Raw genomic sequence first — 23,289 nt, 5'->3', positions numbered from 1 at the left:
CACAACTTGTTCCTTTTCCGATAATCCTTTCTTGGCTTGACATGTACTTTGCATCAAAGAACGAATCATAAACTATCCTGTCTTTAATTTTTAAAGCATCTTAGAATATGCATTCGCATTGTTTTATTTTAACTGGATAAAATTTGATGGCAAATGTTATTCATAAAAAAAATTGTTGAAATAAATTCTTGTACTTCAGTTGGCTGTGCAAATTGTTCATCGTTCTACCAAGCATTTTTTGGTTCATCAGAAACTTATTTTTAGAATTTGAATTTTCTCCATAATTAAAATAACCAACTGATTGAAATATCAAAAACAAACAGAGAAGTTGAATATTTTTTGTTCCAAATCCAGCATTTAGGTTATGTTGATCAAAACAAAATATAGTTGAACATCATTACTAATAACATGGAGGGTAATACTTTTAATTCAATTGAAAAGCAACTTGATTCATACACTAAAGGGGTTTTGACCAGTTTTGACCAGCAATAGGTGGTCAAAACTGCCCGGTTTAAACCAGGTTTTAACCGGTCGGTTTAAACCGATCAACCCTGCCAGAGAAATTCTCAAATTAAAAAAAACTCTAACTTTATTACTCACATTTGAAAAGACATAAAAAATTGGGCTGTAGGCAACTCAAATTAAAAATTGACTACAAAAATGCACTTTGGGTCAAGAATTTAGTTTACAAAAAAAGAACGCTTTCGGGTAGTATCGAACTCATTCCCTCTAGAATAGAAGCCGGCAAAGTATCGCACGCGCCACGGATCGAGTTGAATAAAATAGTCGAATTTAGAACTTATATATGTGCTTCTCGTCTTTTGCTTTGAAAGAGAAAAAAGTGACTGGATAGTGACGTCATGACTGGTCAAATAGTGTTTCAGATTCAAAGACCGGCGCCGGTCGAATAGCCACTGCCTTTTATTAAGCCTGTTTAGCTGCCTGAATAACAACACACTCACAAAGATCAAAAGCATTTTGCGTTACAACCAAAAACCTCGCTTAAACCATTTGCCTCTAGTTCGGACTTGGACAACTTAGATAATTCTAGTTGTCTTAATTTGATGAATTAGAGCAAAACATAGATAGGAATTCTAGGGGGGCGAGACCGCGAGAGTTTTCAAACAGATTTCATTGAATGTGTATGTTCGCACATTCGCAATGGTTCAGTCTTCAAAATTAGCATATTTTTACTTCAAATTGCCTCGGCAATTACTGTGAACACTTATTACGAAAAGATTGTACTAAAACACGTAAAACGAGAAGCTAAAAATATACTAGAGTAGTCTATCACGAACGCATTGTTTGATTTGTTGTGATGTAGTAATACCAAAAGTAGCGATAAAGCGAGCAACGCAATACGCCATGGATTACGCACTCTGTTACGGTAATTCACGTTAAAAAACTCACGGGGAGGGGGAAAGTAAGTTAATTTTGGATTGATTCAACGTTCAAGTCAGCACAAATCGATTTAATTTTCCCGGCGGGTTATATTGCGTAACAACAATGCCCAATAAGAAATTTACGTTTGTTTTACATTAATTCGACATCTAGCGACGTTGAATTAATTATCATAAAATAACGTTAATTGCTCAACCGGGTAACATATTAATAGCTCCCTGCGAGAAGATTGCCTTGATTTACGTATAAGCTAACATAATTTGGGCACAATTGGGACACTGTGAGCAACACAAAGTCTCTTTGATGACCTAGTCAGAATCGGTATCATCAGATGCTGTATCAGCTGGACGAGATAACGGAAAGCGAGGCGCAATAAGGAGAATAGATGCTTACAATAATTTGACGTCTACTGGAAATAGGGTGATATTTCTATAAAAGATTCTCCCAGCTGGGCACGTGTCTTAGCGCCGGGGAAGTATGAAGTATCCCAAATAAAACATCCTGCAATAGTAAGATTGAATCAAAATCCTAGTCTGGTGTAGTCTAAGAAGATTAGTTTTTTTTGTAATCTTGTGATCCTTACAAGCGCTCGTGTGGCTTCGGCATTTTTATTGCCGATGCTAATTTCGAAGACTGTGGCTGGTCTTTCTCACAAAGACTGCGTTTAGCGTCGCTGCGGCAATTAAGCTGTAATAGGTTTGATGTTTGCTTTCTTGCACCTTGCGATCTTATGAGCGCTGCTAAACTAAACAAACTTCTTTTATGTTTTTCTTTGCGACCTAAAAAGCGAGTGACTCGTGACCTGTTATCTTTGAAGTGGCGCCTTCGGATTTGCCACATTTTGATTTGTAAAAAGCTATTGTTTCAGTGCGTCTTTAGTTTGTATCGGTTATTTTATTGTCATGTTCATTATGATGTCATATTCCCTTACGCTCACCCGTAACTGAAGTTTGATTGTGACGTAACAAAAGTGAGACCATTCGGAGAAAAGATCAAACGTGGCTTTCTCTCACCAGGAATTGCCAGCGTGTGGCAGTTGCCGTAGCAACAACAATGCAGTGAGTACCGCCCTTTTTTTCACGCAGTGTTGTATCGAAATGACTTTGTTCTGTCGGATACCTAGCGAGAGACATAGCGTAAAACAAGAAGTTGCGCTGCAGTTGGTTGGATAATTCAGCGTTTAACAAAAGCGGAAATAATTGTAAAGAACGCTTCATAAGTGTCATGAAAACAGGGTGGGCGAAACATATTTTGCCCACCCTCGTTTCACGGCAGGGTAGGCGTCGCCCACCCGGCCCACCCTATTTCGACGCCTATGAACTTGTTCACTATAAATCTAGTTCTAATCCAGGGGTGGGCAAAGTTGTTTAAAGAAAGAGCCGCTTGAAGATAAACCATAAACACCAGCGAACTGCAAAATCACGTGACACAACATAACCGCATTAAAAACACAATGATTGTTTACACTGGCGCCGACTTACGGGGTTACGGGGTGGCCACACTGGCGCCGACTTACGGGGTTACGGGGTGGCCACGCCACCCCGTAACCGCTGTGGCGGGGTGGCAGCCACTCCGTTTAGGTTACATTACTTACTGCAATTAAATGTAATTTGATCTGATGTTTAAACCTTTTTTTGATCATTGGTTTTCGCTTCAAGTCAACGTAAAGCAAGAGGTGAACCAATACAGTATTGCGAAGAAATTTTAAGAAAATGATTGTTTTTGTCACAAGCATGATGCTCGCGTAACATCAAGCAAGCTACGTGAAGATTACGCAACACGTGGCTACGAGTTTTTTTTCCTTGTTGTTTGCGATCGTTTTATTTGTTACTTGGCATAAGTCATTGTTACATTTGTCAGGTTTACAATGGGATTTATTAATCAATAAAATACGATCTTTCCATTGTCTCCCTCAAAAATCTTTTTTTTTTTAATTTTAAACTGCTCATAATATCGCTATAAATTATAATAGCTATAAAATACTTGGAAATAAAACTATCTCGATGATTAATAGCTCCACCCCCTAAATGAATATCTATTTTCAAATTTCATTAAAAAAATGCAATTTTCGAAACTTTTTGAGTTTTATTTAAAAAGTGCACTTAGTAAAGTAGCAGTTTTAACGTTCTGCAAATTTACACGTTTGCATGATTCTATTCCAGGAAAGCTACACCGCACCCCCTGCCAATTCCCAATAATAAAAGCAACCTTTTTCAATTACTCAAGATTTTGCATTTTGAATTATTTTCCAATTTCAATTGGAGTGTACTGTCATCTACTTCATGCTTTAATTTCTACTTTGTTATCTACTTCATGCAGGGTCATTTCATTATAATTTTAAGAGAGAAAATACAGGGTCCCCAAAAATTTCTCTTTTTTATATATGCTAATCAGTGTGAAAAATGATAAACAATAAAAAAAAAATTTTTGAAATTTGTTGAGTGGTTTTCGAGATATAGTCGTTGGAAGTTTTCACCACTAGGTGGCGATTTTATGACCGAGCGAGGTGGTCCAGCAAGTCTTTTTGTTAATATATGATATGTTAGTGAAATTTTGAAGTGTAAATATATGTATCCCCCTATTTTTGGGGTCAAGGAATCCAATTCTGAGGTCTAAAATGCATTTAGATCAACCCAAGTGGGTCTAAACAGCATTTCAAAATCAATTTCCAGACTTTGCATATGCCGAACTTCTGGAGCCCTTTTTGGCATGTTTGGAAAAGTTTGGGAATTTTTTTTTTTTTTAATCATGATCTATTAATCCTATTCTACTAGGAAATACATGATTTATAATTTAGTATTGACCATAGAGAAAGTTAAGAGTCTTACAAGTAATCTTGTAAATTTCATGCAAAATTTATACAAGTATCATATAATTAACAGATGGATTACTTTTCAACATTGTTAAGAAATAATTTTTTTTTTTTTTAACTTATCAAATTTATAGGCTATTGCATGAATGATGTACCTGATGCCTTATTCACTATTTAATCATTAATTAAATTATTGTGACAGTATATATTCACTATTTAATGCCTTATATGCCTTATGTATGCACTATATGCCTTATTCACTATTTAATCATTAATTAAATTATTGTGATAATACCAAGGTTTTGTGTAAATAGCGGTCATCAAATACTAACCGAAAATACAAATAATGTCTTATTTTCATTCCTGCTATCTTAAAAAGCACACAGCTGAATATGAAATGTTAAAACATTTTACTATTATCATAATCAGTTTCATCCCTGTAGCTGTAAGCCACTGTAAATCAATGATCTTGAAACAAATAACTAATACAAGGTCCCGGTTCAAGCAGACAAATGAAGAAATTGTTATTATTTTGACAAGGTGCAAATTAATCAAAATGAGCAACAATGTTACTCCGGTCACTGTCACTGATTCGAAAGGTACGTCCTGTTGAAGTTGCTGCAAATGGTATTGAAATTATGCAGATAATTTCTGTAAATGGAACCCAACATTGGTCTTTATCAGTCGGCCATTTGAAATCTAAACTTGGTCCAGGTGGATGCATGAACATAACGTGTGCATCCATTTCTTCTTGATTAATTTCGTCAACAAGACCTATCCACCATTGACCATCAAACTTACAAGCAAGATAATCATTGACATTTATATCCAATATATTAATAACATTTGGTACAGCATTAAATGTGTGCACTCCAGCAAAATGTTCATCCTCACTTGTTCTCTTGTATCCAATGGAAGAACAAGAAAGGGGTTGAAAATGATGAAAGGAACGGGTACCAGGAATTGTTGATCCAAGTTCAAAACGCTTGGCCATTACAATACGTTGTTTTTTCAAAGTAAAATGCTCAAAGAAAAAGAAAGTTATTCCTGTCATGTGTGATTTGTAGTATTTAAACAATGATTTTGCAGTTAAAATTTGGTTATGACATGGACGTTGTAAACTTGCTCTGGCGGCCGTACGCTTAACAGTACCTACTATCCCATCACAAGGAGATTTGCCATGACTTGTGGCAAAAAAGCTCCAAGTTGCCTCAACTTTGAAATCTGATTTGTGAAAACAGAGATTCATCATATTTTTATAGTTTTTGTACTGCCCACCACATCCATCAGAGAAATATTTCAGAACTTTGACCTTGTTATGAAATTGCGTGGCAACATAAGTTGACAATTTCTCCATCAATTGATACACAAATACGACATCATGATCCAAATCATCAGATATAATACACAGGGATTGTTGTTTAATCTCACCATTTTCCAAATAATACATAGCCACCGGATGTAGTGTACACTGACTTTGATTCCAGTGATACGATTGTATTTCATCTTGTATCACAAATTGATAATTTTCAGCAAAATCTAACAAAAGAATTACAGATTTGTCATCAAGTTCCTCCTTCTGTTTTTTGAGAAATCTTGCTTGGCATTTTGCCAGAAACGAATGGGAAGTTAAGTCATCTATTGCAGTCACTAATGAATCAAGGAAGTTAGAACGAGGCAGAATTAGTGTATCAAGGCTACATCTGTCTGTTGATTGCCACCTTTGGAACTTAATCTCTTGTTCTTCATAAGAATCTTTGGCAAGTGGTGTGACCTGTTCCAAATATTCTCGAAGACATTCCTTTCCAGGGCAGTTGTCACACCGATGCATCATGCAAACTCTATTATCAACATTACACACTATCTTTGCCATTAAGGACTTGTAGTCATCGTTACCTGATGTGTGTGCAGCATTAGCTAATAGCAAAGCATTCTGATGATGTACACATACACATACTGAATGCGTTCCACTGGACGAAACATTAACACACCACTTTGGTTTCAGGGAAAAAAATTTGGTAATTCCTATTTGTTTGAAGGGATGCTTTTCCAAAAATTTGGCATGCAGTTCCTTCACATTGCAAAGAAGCAAACGTTTTTGTTCATAGATATTTTTACGGGTCCACGTCTCTTAGGCGCTGACAGTTAGGCGCTGGTCTAATAGGCGCGCACACTGTGGCGTCTGGATATTTAGGTGCGGAGCACTGTGGCGCCCGTTCATTTAGGTGCTATTCCTAGTAAAGTCTGTAGATTGTATCAGCTTGGCAGGTAGGGGCGTAGGGCAATGCTTTTCACACAAAATATTATATTGAACAGGAAAATATATTGTTTTGTTAATGCGTGTGCGTTGTTGGTCATGGCTTCAGTGCGTGAAGTTGCTTAAACTGGCAATGCTTTTTCACACAAAATGTTATATTACACAGAAGAATATATGGGTGAAGCTGCTTGAACCGGAAATGCTTTTCACACAAAATGTTATATTGAACAGAAAAATATGTTATGGCTTCCGTGAGTGAAGCTGCTTAAACCGGCAATGATTTCACATAAAATGTTATATTGAACAGAAAAATATGTTGTTTTTTTAATGCGCGTGTTCAGCATTTATTTGTTGTTAGTCCAGGTTTGCGCCGGCGAAAGCTTTATCAATAAATTATTCAAGTTTCCGAAACTGTATGAGATTGAGTTCACTTTTAGTTAGGTCAAATAATAACTAAACATCAGTAAAAGATGTACCGTAGGCTGTACTCAAGCGGGCGGTAGCCTTGAGTGAAGACTGAAGAGTAACTTAGTTTTCCGTCAAAACCCGGACTAGGTTTAATAACGAGCGAAGTCTCACCATTATGCTTGCAACTTGTAGCCAAGGTGTAGCCTATATGCCCTGTAAAAATGTATTCATGTGAACAGTAGTAGAGCGTCTTACGCGTTCTCGTCACATGGCCAATCCATCCCGAACAGAAGTAATTTGTATTTAATCTAAATTACCAGACATTTTTCACACAAATCTGTTGTATTTACGCGGTAAAAACATGTCATGTGATCGACGTAGACGCACAATCTTGACATCAAATGAAAGCATACATCTTCAGCTATCCGAAGATGCAACGCTTTGCAATAAAATTTAAAACATTCTATGTACATTGTACAACTAGCAACTTTCCAAAAGGTATTTTTTCTAATTTCTAAAAAAATTAAAAATTGGCAGAAAAGTGTACTTCATTATAATTTTTACTACCCAAGCATGATACAATAATATGAAAATATATGTAGTTTAATCGAATGCCAAAACAATTCTGCACATGAGAAAAAATTTACTTCGTTTCTGCGCGCAATGCTTTAGGAGGTACAGCAGAATGATTATGGAGAAATTTGGAAAATTTTAAGCAAAAAGTTTACGTAATTTAGCCTACAGTCTTTTTGATCGAGAAATTCCAAAGTAAGGGGTTGCCTAGCCAGTTTTGACTGCCAATTCCAATGAGTGAAAGAAAAAAAAATCCACTGTGTCCCCATCTTTAAGAAGTCCTCATCTGATAACTGCACCGGCAAAATATTTTTTTTTAATTAGCCAAAAAAGGACAGGCAAAGACTATGGATCTGCCATCATTTACATTATTTTTTGCTTGAAATAGGCTACCTTTTAACCTTGGACGTAGGGATACTTCCTTGGTCATCATGGCAAAAATCCCAAGACGTGTGTATACGTCCATGGTCGCGAAAGAGTTAACTAAAAATGAACTCAATAATGTTGGAAGCTTCCATAATTTATTGATAAAGCTTTCACCAAAGCAAACCTGGACTAACAACAAATAAAACAATAATAAATCAATAAAACACCAATATATTTTTCTGTTCAATGTAACATTTTGTGTGAAAAGCATTGCCGGTTTTAGTAGCTTCACTCACTGAAGCCATGATATAATTTTCTGGCAAGCTACCAAGCTGATACAATCTACAGACTTTACTAGGAATAGCACCTAAATGACCGGGCGCCACAGTGCTCCGCACCTAAATATCCAGACGCCACAGTGTGCGCGCCTATTAGACCAGCGCCTAACTGTCAGCGCCTAAAAGACTTGCTCCCATTTTTACCAATGCTAACACAGTCTTTTTTTCCAGGCATTATCCTGCTATTCTCATTATCTTGGTAAAACTTCAATACAGCTTTCACCGTTTCATCATCAATTCCAAACCTTGTTTTGCGTGTTGGATGTCCCAGTATGCCATGCTCTTTTCGTAATAAATTTGCTTCTCTGATGAGATATTCAGAAACTTTAAAATAAATTGCAGCTTCAGAAATTGTCCAGTTTTCCGGTATTAATGTGAGAATGTGTTTTTGCTCATTGTAAGATTTGGTGGCTTGTAATTTATCTCTTATCAGTTCATTTAATCTATCATGTGCAGCAGCCTTTTTCTTCAACAGGGCAAGTTCTTTCATGTTAATGACACTATCTTCCTCCATTGAAATCTTTTCTACCTCAAGCAATCCACTGTACAAATCCCCTAGCTTCTTCTTAACTGTGTTTATTTTTCTATCCCTTGATCTGTTCTACGGCGTTTTGAGAGACCATGTGAGCTATGCATTGGTGATAAGTCAAGTGCATCCAACGTATTGTTAACCTTAGCCTTACTGACTATCTTTTTCAATTCACTGGAGTATTCAGCATCCACTGAATCGTCTGAGGTTATGCTCTTGTCATCATCTGATGAAGCTACACGTGGTATTTCCAGTGCTGAAATGGTCTTGTAACAAGACGCACACATTCTCCATCCTGGTATGACAAATAAGTTTTTCTGTTCCATTTTTTCAGCAATTTTTATTGATATTTTATGGGTTCCTTTTGCTTTGTTTTTGTGTGCATTAAGTATATTACAACATTTAGAAAACTTTCTTTCGAAGACAATTCCAAGAAATAATTTTTCATGATGGAGACAAATTGTTGATAGGTCTGACTCTTTGTGAGTGTATCTGAGTTCAGATCTCCACAAAATTAATTTTTTGTCACTATCCCCATACTCGGCAAATGCTTTTAATTCCATTTTCCTCACATAGCTCATTTTGTGACAATTTTCATCGTCCCATATAACTCCAAGACTGCAGGGTTCCATCTTCCTCAAACTGACGTTTGCAACACAATTTAATACAGAATATACATTATATATAAATTAATTCATGTATCATGTAAGACTTAAATTTTAGAAAAATACAATATTATATATACTCTCACAATAATTTAATTAATGATTAAATAGTGAATAAGGCATCAGGTACATCATTCATGCAATAGCCTATAAATTTGATAAGTTAAAAAAAAAAAAATTATTTCTTAACAATGTTGAAAAGTAATCCATCTGTTAATTATATGATACTTGTATAAATTTTGCATGAAATTTACAAGATTACTTGTAAGACTCTTAATTTTCTCTATGGTCAATACTAAATTATAAATCATGTATTTCCTAGTAGAATAGGATTAATAGATCATGATTAAAAAAAAAAAAAATTCCCAAACTTTTCCAAACATGCCAAAAAGGGCTCCAGAAGTTCGGCATATGCAAAGTCTGGAAATTGATTTTGAAATGCTATTTAGACCCACTTGGGTTGATCTAAATGCATTTTAGACCTCAGAATTGGATTCCTTCACCCCAAAAATAGGGGGATACATATATTTACACTTCAAAATTTCACTAACATATCATATATTAACAAAAAGACTTGCTGGACCATCTCGCTCGGTCATAAAATCGCCACCTAGTGGTGAAAACTTCCAACGACTATATCTCGAAAACCACTCAACAAATTTCAAAAAAATTTTTTTTATTGTTCATCATTTTTTACACTGATTAACATATAAAAAAATGATGAATATTAAAGAACCCTGTGGAAAAAATCATGAATTCTCTTAAAATTATAATGAAATGACCCTGCAGTAATATTGCGTGTCAATGCGTGACAAACTGTGAGGCGGAATTTATTGGTCTGACATAGGAGTTGCTTGTCACATCATAGAAAAAATTACGAAAAATCGTCCAGTAAAAGTTTTCGCCGGCATTCCAGTTTTATTCAGCTTAAAGACGCCACCGAAAAAGCGTTCAAAATTGCAGCCCTCCATTGAGTCATTTTTTGTTGCGTCTAGTCAAGATTTCAGCCAGCATGAAAGTGACCAAACGCCTGAACGAAACGAAAGTGTGCCACTGCCAAAAGATGTTAGCACGATCAGGAAAGTGGAAGAACCGAGCACGAGCAGGATAATCGCTGTTGAAGGGAGAAGCTATCAAAATTCGTGGGAGAGCGAATTCCCGTCGCTAGAATACGATAGATGCAAAGATAGAGCATTCTATCCGATTTGAAAATGGGCAATTTCACGCAACAAATTAAATGTGGCGTCGGTAACTCCATTAATTCAGAACTCTGTAAAAGTTTGTACAGAAACCGGGTATTTGTTTCAATTATGTCGCAACTGCTTGATCTATTGCAAGCAATGAAACAATTTCATTAATGCTTCCAAACGTGTTCTGCATTGTGAAAATATACTTATTGTTACCTTCCACCGCCTGCGAGGCGGAGCGATCGTTTAGTGCACTCAGGCGCATAAAAACCTACTTGCGATCTACAATGACGCAACAGTGATTAAACCACGTCCTAATTATAATGTTTATCAAGCTGAAGCTTCAGGGTTACAACTTGACCAGTTGATTAACAGTTGGATTGACAGAGCTGCTGTTTGCAAAAATACATTTACCAAATGTTAAGTGTCACTGTGTCAGAGCAGCAACGTAACAATACAATTCACGACATACCTCCTGTGCTTTGTTTTAAAGTTGCTTTGTAAATTATCGAGCTACAAATCAGGTGTGAACAGACAATTGCATCTACGAAACACGCTTAGTAAAAATCAAACAAAAACATGCAGTTTGAAAGTTTTTGGGTTTCCATAATGTGCTATCCGCCACCCCGTGCAAAAATAAAAGTTGGCGCCTATGATTGTTTATCCATATGAGTTTTGTGGTATCACGACAATTCAAAGACGAAATTTTAAGACAGAGATCTCTGAATGAAAGATCTCTCTATTCTTCAGAGATCCCTGGGTTAAGGTTAGGCTTAAGGTTATTGTCTTTATCATAAATAAATTATTGGCATTGAATTGACCAATTTGAATTATTACCCGCTTTGAATTTACGCATAACCGAGTTTTGTACTTGACCCATTAATCTTTGAAAATTTGAATGATAAGTTGTTAATGCTGTGTGAATTAATTCTTTCAAGTGTTCATTTTTCAAGGTTTTACAGTAAATTATAAATTCTTATAAAAATGAATGAGTAAGTTCTGATGCTACTTCCAAGCTTCAACTAATCGCTGCTTAGCGACTTTACTAAACTTCCAATTGTTGCTGACTGAACGCAAAATGAGCCAGAAGAAGCACAATGTTGCTTTTGCAAAGTCACAATTCCATTGTTTAACAATGGTTACAGTAAAAGAGAAACTGTTTTTTGATCTTTGTGTTGTATTGGCCGCAAATTAGATTTTGAAGACAGTGTAAATCACAAATTTTAATTTTTACCAACCGATTTTTGCGAGTCTGCTACTATTCAGTGAGCCCAATTCGGTGAGTTCCTAACCTCTACCCCCTAACCCCAAACCCTAACCCTAAAACGGCAGTGATAATTAGGCTACGGTACCCGATAATTTAAAAAAAAAATTGAAAAAATCCCCCGTTAAGGGATCGGACTCACCGAAACGGGCCATTCCGGATTTTTGCGCCCCTATCAATGAAATGCCCATGGCTCGAGCCATGCCTGCCACACCCTAGGTACGCCACTGCTTGGTTGACAGCCCGAGATAACATATTTATAAAGTATAGGCCTAATCTTAATTATTTGTAATATTACGATTCAATGCAAGAGCCACAAAATTTATGTTGACGAGCCGCATGCGGCTCGCGAGTCGCAGTTTGCCCACTGTTGTTCTAATCTAATCTCTAGTTTTGTTAAAAATTCTAGTTTTTCCAACAGTGTTTTTCAGCAAATGAAAGGAAACCTCATGCAAGGAAAATGCAATAAAACGATCAAGATCAAAGTGTCATGTTGGCCTGTTATAGAGATTGTCTTGGTCTACAAGGATGGCTCATCTTGTCCACAAGTGTAAGTTCCAAATTGGGGTTTTCCCGAAAACAAGCTGCTTGGTTGTTTACCTAATAGACCTTTCCCGCAGCTCTGTGCAATGAAGCGTGACGTTGAAAACAATCACGTTGGCTGCTCCATTGGCAAGCCCCAAATTGCTTGTGAATACTTGATAACTTGTTAAGTAGTTAGAAGAATCTTCTTAAAAACATGGAATCAACGTTAAAAAACAAGGATCTGACTGTTAAATTTTATTCAAGTTACTTTTATATGAAAAACAAGCCAAGTGATACAATGATAAGCCACTTATTTAATGGGCTCTAGTAACTGCGCATAAGCTAATGGCGCTTGAAGGAACTGGTGGTAGTGTGTTAATGTCTAAGCAAACGCTGTTGGTCTGCAATTCTGATAGACTTGAAATTTCTTTCTACTTTAGCTACTAGGTGTCTTATAAGAATAAGTGAGAATTCCTGTCTTATTTGCTACAATAAGTAGGCTAAGTGGGCTTCAGTTTATAGCCTTTTTTACTTGTGAAAATTACTCCCTCAACCATGCAAATATTGATCTGGATTCATGGGAACTACTTGCTAGCGACAGATCACTTTGGAGAAAAAGAATTAGGGAAGGCACGGAAATTTTTGAAAAAAACAAGATACAGAAAGACCAAGAAAAACGAAACACTAGAAAAGAAAAGCTAAAACTACCACGTCCCCCACCCTCCATACAATGTGACTTTTGCCCACGTCTTTTCCATCATAGACTGGGCCTCCAAAGCCACATACAACATCACCATCCAAAACCAAATTCAATTTGAAGACAAAACCAATGCTCGGACACGAGCTGGAGCCGACGACGACTTGTGAAAGCAATGCAGCCTATCACTTATGGCCTACTTGCACTGAATATGAACCAACTGAAGTAGGCTAATAAGCTGAACTGCCATTCAATCACGGCCGTAGCCTCACTTTGTCAGTTGGGGCTCCGATACAATTATGAGGCCTCCGTTTGTTTCTGTGCTTATTATAGAACATAGAAATGACATACTATGTAGGCCTAAAGCTCGCAGGAGCTACAGACTATGAAACACCCGTGTCTATTGCTGTCAATTCTTGGTGCAATCAGCTGCTGCTGACAAACATTTATTGTTACTATAAGCTTATACCTTGTTTTGGCCGCTTTTCGCTCAATTGCTTAACGGGTCAACCTATTAATGAAGATGTATGGGCACACACTTCGCATTTGCCCAAACTCATCCAATAAAAACTGGATTTCCGCAGAAGTTTGGTGATTAGGTACTTTAGATATGAAATCGAAGCTACGTTTTAATCTTTTTTTCCGACCACAGAAGGATTTCAATTATTTGTTTGTTTAGCCCACCCAGTTTCGTATAAGCCACCCAGTAAAGTTGACATAAAGTCCAGTAATAGGCTAGCCTAATCACGTTTTTTTGCTCCGATTGCAACAACATGTAGTGTAGCCTATACGTAGCCTTCACTGCGATCACAAATACAACACAAAAAGAAGCAACGAAGATTAGGGTATATAGCCTAGTTGTCGAGTCAGCTGCTATCCTTATTTTAGCATACCATTAAGTGTCTTTGCCGCGATATAGCCGCAAACTCTGGAGCGGTGTCGAACCGACGTCCTTTGCAAACGTCGCACAAACGTTTCCACCACTCAACCATGCAGTTGCTACATTACTATAAATTGTTTGTACTTAATTAGAGTTTTATAATGTTAAAAAGTTTACTCAAATTTTAGACAACAGTCATCCCTGCAACAGTTAGTAGGCTAATAATTTAATAAAATTATATTAGCCTAACCAAAAAGTATGATATTGGGGATTCCACTTGCGCTGTAATCCAATTTAAAATGAATGCGTGTGTGTTGCAAACTTGTGATGTGATTATTCCTATTTCGACAGAAAGTAATAATTTCCCAAAATACATAGGCCTATGCTGTCTCATTCTGTGTCAATATTTATTAATTCCATAAGAATAAAAAAAGCCGAACCACACACAAACATTAAGTGGCTAAAAACCTGGAGTGACCAAAAGCATCTAGGGTAAGCTTGGACAAAAACATCAAGTAATAAACGGAAAAGCTGCACGAAAAAAATATAAGTGTAGATTCTAAATGAAATGATAACACGTTTAGGCTACCTAGTCTAGTTGTTAACTCAAATATTTTTGAAATAAAGTTTATCAACGCGAGGTCCTTTCGTTCAGTGGTCCCGTGCAGTACCGTAGGCTATAGCACTGTGCCGGCTGTAGTTAGGCCCATGGGCTAAGGCCCTATAGCAAATTCAAATTTTTTCTAAAAATAAATAACTTAATTATTATAATAATCAGTCAAAAAGTACTTTTAGTACAAAATGTACGACTAAAATGCGCCATTGTTCGATCAAAACGTTCAAAAACTGTGCTTCTCTACTACGATTTCAGTTGTTAAAGTGGTTTGTTTTCAACGTCACGCTTCATTGGTTGGCTGCGAGACCTTTCCGCAGATCTGTGCAATGAAGCGTGACGTTGAAAACAATCACGTTGGCTGCTTCATTGGCAAGCACCAAATTGCTTGTGAATGCTCGATAACTTCAATTCAATTCAATTTATTTTTCTTTGTCGGAAAACAACAGCAATGATAAAGTTACAAATAATGAACGGGAACAAAACCAACAAAAGGAAAAGGTGGCAAAACTACAAAGTTTAAAACGTGCATGCGATGCAAATTTAAAGGTTACGTACACGAACGTAAATTAAGCACGGCCACCAAACCTAACAGTTTAAAGTAGATGAATTAGTTGGAAGAACCAGTTGGCTCCACATACCTAAAGCAACTGGAGGTGTGCCAGTTGATGAAACCATGCGGGGACGACTGAACCTTACAACCAATATAAAAAAGAAAAATCAACAACACGAGCATTCAAGAATAAACAATGAACATACGGCATATTATTACATATTAAACATATTATTTACATATTAAACATATTACATATACAAAATACTATGTACAGTACATCGTTTTAAGTAAAATGGAGTGTTCGCAGCAACGACAGTGGTGTGATATTGAATAGGAATTGATAACTGATGGGTACAGGAATTTAGATTAATTAACTTATTATTTGAGCATGATATTACACTGATGATCATGAATGATGAAAAATGTAGTGAAGATGATAATTATGAAAATGGTCTAGATGGCATGCGGGTGACTTCGGTATCGGAGCGGGATGGAGTTTCTTGAAATGAATTTCCAACCAAACTTCTGGAGAGTGATAGGCCTACAGCTTCATTGTTGAAGTACTCTTGCCAAATAAATCTACACAACAAAGTAACAGAAAGTTATAAGGTTCTGTGAACAAGTATATTATACGTTCGGCTAATTAAAGGCATATTGCATTGGTAACATATTAGCATCTAATTGCAGCCTATTGAAACTGAACAGTTTAAGGTGTTGATGGCAGATGTACGACATTGACAGTAGTACTTGAAAGATTAAATGTACAAAAGTGGTATCTATTACACAATGGACGTATGCTAATCGGTTTGAGTTTTTGTTTGCAGATGGGTTTTCAGCTTGCTGCTGAATAATGAAAAGGTTTCGATTTCAGTAATGTGTTTAGGGAGATCGTTCCAGACTTTAACTCCACTAAATTGGATGGATTGTTGGGTTAACTTTTTCGAGTAATAGGGGAGAAAAAATCGATTGCTACTTCTAGTTGATATGTGATGCAAGTTGCTATTAAGTTGAAATAGTGAGTTAAAGTTTTTAGGCAGTTGATTATGTTTTAGTTTAAACATGAATTTGCCAGTTTCGATGGTATAAAGGTTATCAATTGTGAAAAAACTGTCGACATTGTATTGTGGTTCATGCTTAGTGATCATTTTTATGAATTTGTTGCAAATTTTTTGCAGTTTGTTTACAATGGTAACATGACCATGCTTCCAAGCACTAATGCAATATCTTAGATTGCTTTCAATGAGAGAATGATAGAGAGAAATCAAATTCGCAGTGTTTAAGTAAGGTTTAATCTTGCAGATTATTCCGAAATTTCGTCGCAGTTTTTGTAGCAAGTGAATCATATGAGATTTCCATGACAAATTTTCATTCAGTAAAATGCCTAGGAAACTAACAGTGTTAAGACGTTCAATGGGTTGATTGTACACAGATAATGTATGGGTGAAGTTAAAACACTTTGTATTATTATTATTGTTGAATAAAATGTGCTTAGTTTTATTTACATTTAACGACAGCCTATTTGCTGCTAGCCAGTCTGTTACATTTAACATTTCCATATTGGCCAGTTCATAAAGCTCGGGGATACTGTTACCACATAAAAACAAATTGGAGTCATCAGCAAACATTACAGATTCAGAGTGTTGTAAGCTGTTACAGAAATCATTTATATATATCAAAAACAGTAAAGGTCCTAGAATTGAACCCTGGGGGACCCCGAAACATATTTTGCGTTTAGTAGACATTGATTGAGATATTTCTACTACTTGAAATCGGTTTAGTAGGTAACTACTGAGCCAGTCATGGGCTGCCCCCCTGATACCATAATAGTAAAGCTTGTTTAACAAAATTTTGTGATCAATTGTGTCAAATGCTTTAGACAGGTCTAAAAATATACCAAGGGTGGTTTCTTTTTTTTCAAATGCATTTGAAATTTTACTGACAAGATGCAAAACTGCGAGGTTAGTTGAATGATTTTGTCTGAACCCAAATTGTTGGGGGTAGAAAAAGTTATGGTTGTCAAGAAAATTATACACTCTGTTGTACATTATTTTTTCAAGTATTTTAGAAAAGGAAGATAATAGACTGATGGGGCGGTAATTACTACAGTCTTCAGTTTTGCCTTTTTTGAATATGGGTATTATTTTAGATGTTTTAAATGCTGTTATAAATTCACCGTTAGTTAAGGATAAATTGAAGATGTGGGTCAGTGCTATAATTATGTTTTGTGGTACAACTTTTAATATCTTTGTTGGTATTTCATCTATTCCACAACTAAGTTTGGATTGAAAAGAAGAAAGAATTTGTTTGACTTCATCAGCAGAAGTGGGGCGCAAAAAAATGGATTCACTGATAGGATTTGAAAGATAATCTGAAAATTTGGTACTTGTATTAGGAATTTTATCCACCAGATTTGATGCTATTGAAGAGAAATATTCATTGAAGTAGTTAGCCTTATCAATATTCTGTATAAGTACTTCATCACCTTTAACAAGATGGGACTGTTCATTGCATCTGGTTTTACCTAATAATTGATTTAAAATATTCCAGGTTTTTTTCAGGTTATTTTTGTGCTTTAACAGTAAAGTTTTAAAATAGTTTTGTTTTTTCAGCTTTAGTGACCTGGTATAAAAGTTTCTTAGAGCATTGTAGTAAGATTTGTTTTTTTCAGAAGATTTTCTAAGATATTTTTTGTATGCCAGTTGTTTCATTCTGTAAAGATCACTGAGTTCATGATCATACCAGCATTTTGTTGTTACATTTCTTACAGATTTCACTGGAAAACTGCTTTTAAATACTTCAACGTAATTATTGAAAAGCATGTTATAAGCTACATCAGTGTTGGTTTCATTCATGATGTTATTAATGTTGAGCTTAGATAATTTTTCTACAAAATGACACATGTTAATGTTGCTGTAGCATCTTTTCTCTTTGTTTAATGAAAGTTCTTCTATTGAACCTAATTGAGAGCATTGTATTACAGGCAGATGGTCAGCGATGCAGTCAACTATTATACCAGCATTTGTTTTGGCATTACAGACATTTGTCCATATGTGATCAATACATGTGGTACTGGCTGAAGTAATTCTAGTTGGTTTAGTTATCAATGGATGGAAGCTGTGTTCAAACATAGCATCAGCATAGTTGCTGGTGTGACAATTATTATGGTCCAATAAATTGTAATTAAAATCTCCCATTATGAAACATTGTGCATTTGATTTTGATATTGTTTTTATTGTAGGAAGGAGTGTTTGTAGAAACTCAGAGTTGGCAGCAGAAAGTGATTGAGGAGATCTATATATAGTACCACAAGTTAACTTTTTCTTGTTTACAAATATATCAACAAAAAGGGATTCAAAAATTTTTTCTTTCATAATAGTCAGGTCATTTCTTACAGAGAACATAATGCTATCTTTTATATACAGAGCCACTCCTCCACCCCTTTGTTTACATCTACTATTTGCGAGAAAAACATACCCATCTAGGGAGGTAAATTCACCAGTTTGGTTTACTTTAAGCCATGTTTCATTAATAGATATAATATGTGGTTTAACTGTCATTGACGTTACAAGTGCCTGCAATTTTGAGAAATTCTTTGGGTTTGATAAAGATCTAATGTTAAGGTGCATAGTTATTAGGGATTTGTTTATTTGCATATTTGTTACGAAAAAATGTACTTTGTTAGAATACACATACACATCATTAGCTTGAAAACAAGGTTCAAGTTCTTCAGTATTTACAACTTCATTTTCAAGTGATGAAAAAAGTTCATTAAGCAATGTAGGCTCTTGGTTGAGAAGTTGTGCTGTTTTGATTGAAAAAAGTTGGGTAAATATAATATCACTACAGTTGAAAAACGGTAAAGAGTTATGTAAACAGTTTGTACAGAAATAAGATCTATCAGTCTGAGTTAAGTTTGTACATTTAAAATGATTAGACAAATTACATACACTGCAGGAGATGGACTTCTGGTTGCTGCGAACAACTTTCTCACAGATGTTACATGTAGGCATAGATAATATGGACTTACCTGTGTAGCTGTGAAGAAATCAACCGAACATGATATTTAAATACAGCCTACTGCTGAGTATACAAACAAGCAGAAAAATATGCTAAAATTTGAACAATAATCAAAAGTATATTATCAATAGTTTAAAGTAGTTTAACAAGGTAATTAAGGTAATATAATAAAGTTGAGGTTGACTGGAGGTTTTAAAGTTATGTCAGCATATTGCAAGCTGACTTTAAGAAATGCTATATCAAAAAGCAGTACTTTTCAGTAAGCTTACTGTATCTAAAATAGGTTTTAACATTTCAATTCTCAACAGATAATGGAGCTTAATGTATGGAAGAAATCATTTAAATAATTAATATTAATTGCTTAACTTTGATATGTCATCTTCAGTCTGAATCCAATGCTTTTTGTCGTGGACATATGCATAAATTTTTCCATTGAATGAGAAAACATTACTTTTTCCCAATTTCTCCTTGGCCTGATTCAGCAATGCTAGCCTTCTTTTGGTGAGGGACTCGGTTATGGCCATCCCGCTTCCTTTAAGTTTGCGTTTTGAGTTGAAGATCAGATCTCGAGTTGACCTCCTAGTAAATTTCACAATTATTGGTACATTTTCAGTTCTGTTAGATAAAGGGTGGCAAGTACTTATGTCCCAATCTGTGATGTTTAAATCTAACTTCTCATTTATGGTTTGAATTACAAAATTAGTTAAAAAAGAAGGAGGAGAGCGACTGATTGATTCTTTAGGCATGGCTGAGCATCCATGAAGAATCAAGCAGTCACGTCTGGTATACTGTTCTTGGTCATCCATTTTGTTTTCAATTTTTTTCATGGCAGAAGACATCATGTTGAATTTATTGACCAGATGGTCAATTCTTTTGTCAAGTCGTTCAACATCAGGATTTTTTTGTAAATCTGCAAAACAGGATGTACCATTAGAGTCAGCTTTTGGTTTATGAATTTCAGTCTGGTACTTCCCTTTTATTGTCTTTTGCTCCTTTTGAATTTCCTTGATTTCTTCAGACAATTGCTTCAGCATGCATTTAACTTCATCCATTTTTCTTTGCAAGGTAATTGAAGCAGCAAGAAGTATTAGGCAAGATTAAAACTACTTAAATTTTCCGGTTTTTAAATACAAGCTACCTAGGCATCCATTCACCTTATTCAAATAGAATGATATAATATGTGGTTGTTGCGTAGTTAAAAGAATCTTCTTAAAAACATGGAATCAACGTTAAAAAACAAGGATCTGACTGTTAAAATTTATTCAAGTTACTTTTACATGAAAAACAAGCCAAGTTATACAATGATAAGCCACTTATTTAATGGGCTCTAGTAACTGCGCATAAGCTATGGCGCTTGAAGGAACTGCTGGTACGGTAGTGTGTTAATCTCTAAGCAAAACGCTGTTGGTCTGCAATTCTGATAGACTTAAAATTTCTTTCTGCTTTAGCTAAGTCTTTATAATAATAAGCGAGAATTATTGTCTTATTTGCTACATAAAGTAGGCTAAGTGGGTTTCAGTTTGTAGCCTTTTTGCTTCTTTACTTGTAAAAGCAATGCAGCCTATCACATATGGCCTACTTGCACTGAATATGAATCAACTGAAGTAGGCTAATAAGCTGGACTGCCATTGTTCCCGACAATTATTCACCAAATCAAACGTCATATAAAACCGTTATGGTCTACTTAACCTAGCTGGCATCTTACGTCATGGAAATTGCTAGAAAATGTCCAAATATTGCACCATCGTTCGTAAGACCTGATGAAACATTGCATCATCGCCTTTCAACACCTGTTTGAATTGCGTGACAATGTCTTTCATTATTGCGTCACAATTACTGTGTACGTGAGTTTGAGATATCGCAAATTATTCTAGTCATTCGTAAAGGTTGTTGCTTGAAAGTTGGAAGCATATTTAACTGTTTGCTTAGTGCTTGCCAGCTGGATAAAATTTCCGTCTTTTATCCAAGTAGGCCTAATCTGTTCTGTAGTGACAAGTTTTAGTGGTGTACGGCGTTGCATTCCATTTTCGACAGCCAGGTGACTAATTTTACAGAAATACAATTTTGAATAGACGTTTCAAAGGAGCTGGACGAGATAACGGAAAATTTTGAATAGACGTTTCGGTCATTACATACAGACGAACGGATTCGGGAATCTTATGTTACAATTTTCCCACGAAGAGATTATGGTTTACCGCTGTGACCATAAAAAATAAAAGACGAGTTCTTGTCAGTTGGTAGGCTGCAGAAGCAAAATAATAAAAGACGATTCTCTGGCTAGTGTTTGTACGGAAGCACAGGCAAGACACAAAATAATAAAAGACGTTGTTGTCAGTTGGAACTTAGAAGCACAAAATAATAAAAGACGAAGTTGTTGGTTGCTAGGCTACAGAAGCAAAGAAATAATAAAAAAGAAAATCTTGTTGGTTGGTAGTCTACAGAAGCAAAAGAAAATTAAAGACATTTCTTCTCAGTTGGTGCAGAAGAACTTCAAGTTAAAAATTAAAGGCATGTCTTTGTTGGTTCTGAAGGAAAACAACTTTGACATTCATTGGCAAGATAAAAGATTAAAGACAATCGATCTGTGCTTGAAGATTCAAGTGAACGAATCCAAGCAAGTTGTGTGGAACTTTAGGACTTCATATACCCGTACAACTACGGTATTGTGCATTTAAGTTCTTTTTTGTATTTTTACGGTCTTTGCAGTTAAGTTTTTTATAACTTAATTTTGTGTGTTTGTGTAACTTAATTTTTTAATTGCTAAATTTAGCCCCAACATTTAATATGTCTACGCTCGGTGGCGACAGGGACTCGACCGCCGTCGACTCGACTGAGTTTAAGCCTGATGATGTTCTTTGCGGTCGGGCAGGCCATTCTGGTGAGGGACCCAGTAACGATGAGGCTAAGTCAGTTCGAGAGGCCCGGCATCTTAGAAGGGATATTTTGACTCAAATTGGGGAACTTTCTGTAGCCCTAGGTTCTTTGAGTGATAAGCAGGAACTGTTAATTTTTAGATCTAAGTTCTCTACTTTGGAAGAGGATTTACGGCATTTCCATGCTCTTTTGAGTAAAATTTTTAACTCTGCAATTTTGGCAGAACTTCGTGATAGGGTAGACTCCGAATTTAACTCGTTGAAAAATAACTTCGAACAAAAAGTAAGTGAGTTCTCAGATAGGTTGGGTGCTGACATACATCCTGAGGATAGCGCCTCAAATGTAAGCACTAGGATGTCTAGGAGTTCGTCTCGGATAGTTGCAAAAATTAACCTACAGCTAAGACGAGAGGAGCTCCAGATACAAGCTGAGGCCGAAGCGAGAGCTGCTGAGTTCGCACTCAAAGACGCACAGTTGAGGGCTGAACAACGTAAGGAGGTAGCTTTAGCTGAATATCGATCAGAGGTGGGCTCCCGGCGTAGTTCTAAGAAGGGCTCTTCTAGCTATTCCAGAAGTGAACATTGTTGTATTTCCGTTTGATTAACTTAGATATACCACACTTTAATAGATTACACACAGACCACTTTATTGTACTTTCTCTTAGCTGAATCTATCTCATGCTCTAGTCTCGTAACAGTCGCACATAGCACAAACGATAGGCTAGTGAAACGTAACAATGGTTTCTATGACGAAACACTACATCCATCCTTTTTTTTTTAAACTTTAAAATACGGTACAGATCACAATAGTTAATGCAGCTTTAACATTGAAAAACAAGAATATGAATGAGCTTTTATGAACTGCTACAGCTGCACTTTAGTGGCGACTCAATTACGAAACAATTGGTGACACAAACGGTATGTACATAGAACATCAGATCAGGCTATTACTATTTCGACGATATGCTTTAATATGCAAGTATGAAGCAAGACATAAACAAATAAGAAAATTGTTAGTATGTGGTAGGCTCCAATACACGTAAAAACAGAACTACACAATATTACCACATACAGTAAACATGTTTATGTGAGAACATAGTCATTAAACCTTGTTGGTTTAGTTATACAGCGAGAAGATCTACGTTCTGGCATTTGTAAACGTGGGGGTGATAGATTCATTGAATCTGATTCATCGACAGTGACTAGTGGTGAGTCGTAAGTCTCACTTTCACAAGGACTATTGTCTGGACGGATATACTTCTTAAAGAAAGACGAATTACGTTTTAGTTCAATACCATCTTTATCCATAACAGTAACCTCACCCTTTT

General features: G+C 35.9%; 1 long non-coding RNA gene across 1 annotated transcript; it reads right to left on the bottom strand.

The window, feature by feature from the left end:
* Positions 1 to 14,921: 14,921 nt before the first annotated feature.
* LOC145765057 (uncharacterized) lies at positions 14,922 to 19,774 on the bottom strand. Its single transcript, XR_014288539.1, has 2 exons — positions 19,540 to 19,774; positions 14,922 to 15,650 (listed from the first exon to the last, which is right to left on the bottom strand). It is a non-coding gene; the product is annotated as an uncharacterized LOC145765057 (long non-coding RNA).
* Between the last annotated feature and the right edge of the window lie 3,515 nt (positions 19,775 to 23,289).

Source organism: Aplidium turbinatum, chromosome 2, assembly GCF_918807975.1.
Source record: "Aplidium turbinatum chromosome 2, kaAplTurb1.1, whole genome shotgun sequence".
Lineage (NCBI taxonomy): Eukaryota > Metazoa > Chordata > Ascidiacea > Aplousobranchia > Polyclinidae > Aplidium > Aplidium turbinatum.
This window is presented reverse-complemented; position numbering and strand designations above follow the sequence as displayed.